Source organism: Perca fluviatilis, chromosome 20 (genome assembly GCF_010015445.1).
Source record: "Perca fluviatilis chromosome 20, GENO_Pfluv_1.0, whole genome shotgun sequence".
Lineage (NCBI taxonomy): Eukaryota > Metazoa > Chordata > Actinopteri > Perciformes > Percidae > Perca > Perca fluviatilis.
Genome location: NC_053131.1, coordinates 29898006 through 29901819, shown reverse-complemented (window position 1 = coordinate 29901819; position 3814 = coordinate 29898006).

Here is a 3814-nt window from a genome sequence, read left to right as displayed (position 1 = left end):
ATGATTCTCCATGTTTTGATGCTGACTGACAGCTTTAGTCTACATGTGGAGGAGTAAAAGGGGGCGGGGGGGGGGATCAGACCTGTAGAAATCGGTCCTAGTCATTTTTTTTTGGAAGACTGCTTAAATCCAGAGTGTGCTTTGATTTGGCATGACCAGACAGGAAAGAAGCAAGTTTACCAGCTTCATGTTTAGAACCAGACCAAACACGTAGCCGACGCAAACGTTGCAAAATATTTGCATCAGGCGTGTTTTTTTCTTTGAGTAAAGCAAAGTATTTCGGGAAAGCTTTTTCGCAGAAGTGGTGGATCTGGGAAAGCATAGCCTACTGTAGCACAGCAGTGGACATTTTTCCACTTCAAAGGTAACACATGGCAACGATAATGTGAAGCAGCGCCCCCTTGTGGCTCATTTTATGTTACTACACCCCCTACCAGAAAGCCAGTATATAGGCTACTGTATGAAATAGGGCTTGGCGATATGGAGTAAATCAGATATCACCATATTCTTTACCACATACCTCGATATCGATATTGTGGCGATATTGTAGTGTTGACTATTGGTGCTTTAACAAATTATCTTCACACTTAGATTTTAGATAAATAATCATCAGTAATGTGGACATAATGTCTAAGTGGGGAAAAGGCAAATAATAGAACAGTTACAACAGTCTGGTAAGTTCAGAAAAGGACATCACTTTACTGTAATGCAGCTTTTAAAATCAGGAAAAGACAACACTTATGTCATATCACGATATTACGATATCCAAAATCTAAGAAGATCTAGCCTCATATCACGATATCGATATAATATCAATATATTGTCCAGCCCTACTGTGAAATGTAATTTTTTCACAATTTCACACTGGGGAAGGTGGGTGAAACCTGTAACTATAATGTAATAAAACGGATAGGAGTGATAGTTTTTATGTATCCTTCAACTGTTTAAATAATTATTTCTGACGTTACATTGACTTAAAGAAGAATACTAAAATTCTATCTGTGGTAGTAGGCTACTTTCTAATATTTAACCTATACCATCTATTTCTGACTGCAATGTTTAAAGGTCCCACGGCATGAAAATTACACTTTATGAGGTTTTTTAATGGGACTGGCTCTAGTGGCTGTAATTCTGCACCAAGGCTGAATTTCGGGAAAGAGACTTCAGATACAGTATTAGGGGACCACTAAGGTCTATATAAAAGAGACTTCAGATACAGTATTAGGGGACCACTAAGGTCTATATAAAAGAGACTTCAGATACAGTATTAGGGGACCATTAAGGTCTATATAAAAGAGACTTCAGATACAGTATTAGGGGACCACTAAGGTCTATATAAAAGAGACTTCAGATACAGTATTAGGGGACCACTAAGGTCTATATAAAAGAGACTTCAGATACAGTATTAGGGGACCACTAAGGTCTATATAAAAGAGACTTCAGATACAGTATTAGGGGACTACTAAGGTCTATATAAAAGAGACTTCAGATACAGTATTAGGGGACTACTAAGGCCTATATAAAAGCATCCAAAGAGCACCATGTCATGGGACCTTTAAGATTTTGTTAAAACGAATTAAAGTTGCAAGTGGTGTGTGTGTGTCCAGTTATCTGTGCCATTATTGAATGATGGTGCGTGTTGCAGTGTTAGCAGGTGAACGTACCACTGCCTGGGACTGTTGGAGCTGATTGTGTCTGATCCACAGACTCCACTGAATGCAACCAACTGTTTCTTCTCTAATTCCAAAGGTGTAGGCCTAATAGGAGCTTCCTGAACTTGAACCGCTAACAGGGTGTTTAACGCACCCCCGTTTCAGTTTAAAGAAAAACGCTTTGCTACGCAGTGGCGATTTTAGACCCTTTTTAAGGGGGTTCAAGCTAAATTTCATCTCAGCCCCACCTAAAGATTATAATAATAAAAAACAAATTATTTAATCAATTTTAGTGCTTCAAGTTAGAGTTTGCGAACTTGTCTGTTAGCGACAGAGGGCAAACAATTACAGGTTTAAAGGGCTTGTTTTTTTTAAAGATTATTGTTTTGGGCATTTTCAGCCTTTATTTTTGACAGGACAGATGAAGACATGAAAGGGGAGGGACAGAGGAGAGAGATGACATGCAGCAAAGGGCCGCAGGTCAGAGTCCAACCCCGGCCCACTGCGTCGAGGAGTAAACCTCTATATATGGGCGCCCGCTCTACCAACTGAGCTATCCGGGCGCCCGAAACAGGTTTAATACCCTGTGTCGCTGTCGCCAATGCTATGCTATGAAAGTTTTATTTTCTATTTATTTATTGTTTACACCTCATTATCATTTCATTTGATTCTGGTTGTCCATAAAGGGACTTTTGTAATTTTTTCATATGTTCAATATTTTTGCTTTTATCTTATACTCAGTCCTTTCAGAAAAATTTGGAGTTTTTTTGTGATTGTTGCGGGCAAAAATCCTTGATTATGCAGCACGTTTTCTTAAAAAATGTGATGGAATATGCAGGATATTTATGCAATTTTAGATTTAGCAAGGCACTGTATCCGTGTCACATTCTCATTAGGAGCTGAGCCCCCCCCCCCCCTAAAGGTCGGATCCTAGAATCGCCCGTTGCTACGTTTCGCTTTTGTCGGGTCTGAACATGGCCCTGGGTTTACGGTCACGTCTCTGCTGATTGGTTATCACCTGTGACGCAGCCAATAAACGAGAGACCCACCCACCAAACGAGAGAAAGCATACGTTAGAGCCGCTGCACACCGTTCAGAGGAAACATGTCGTTCAACCAGGAACTTTAAGATGTTGGTCACTCTGTCTTGAGGCCATTTTCTTGGCCAGGTCTGTTTTGGAAAACACTGTACTTAAAGAAACCTTAAACCAAAAAATAAATAAATACACAGAGTCAGTCATTTTCTATCAATCATCTATTTATTTATTTATTCATTGTGAATAGTCATACAAAAAGCAGATTTACTCAGGAAGAAGTGATATCTGATAAACAAGTGGTATCAATTAACTTTACATTCAATAGTTAATTCCACTTAGCCCCACCCCCACTCCCTCCTGGACCAATGGCAGCTGAGGCAAACGGTGAAACCTGCAATCATATTGGTGCATTCTGGACTTCATAAATCTATTTTCAATATTACAAATATATAAAGGCTCTACCCAGTGATAACAGTGACATTTTGTCAGGTCTACTTCAGGTCATAATAATACTTGACTGTCTTTAAAGACAGACACAAACACACACACACACACACACACACACACACACATACATATATACATTCACACAGACGCACACAGACACACACACACACTAAATATAGAATAAATTCAGCATCACGTGCCGATCAGGAACACGACTAAAAACTACAACTTTCACGTTTTCTTTACTTGCTCCCCCCTCGGGGCTCAGAGGTCATTTCTACTCAAATGGGCTCAGACAGGACAGAAAGAGTCATCCGACAAGATAGTCTGTCATAGGTCAGTCAGAAAAAAACAGGCAGAAAATAAAACCGTCGGACAGGAAATATCAAGTGCTGTGTCTTTTATTTTAGTGTTTATTGCAATAGCGTGCATGTCATCAGGAGAGCCAGTCAGAACCAGTCAGTCAGGGTTAGGAAGGCTGCAGCTTCAGGCCAGAAATCGGCAGAGGAAAGTCAGCATCTAACACACTGTTGCCGTGTGTACATACAGAACACTCTCTCTCTGTGTGTGTGTGTGTGTGTGTGTGTGTGTGTGTGTGTGTGTGTGTGTGTGTGTGTGTGTGTGTGTGTGTGTGTGTGTGTGTGTGTGTGTGTGTGTGTGTGTGTGTGTGTGTGTGTGT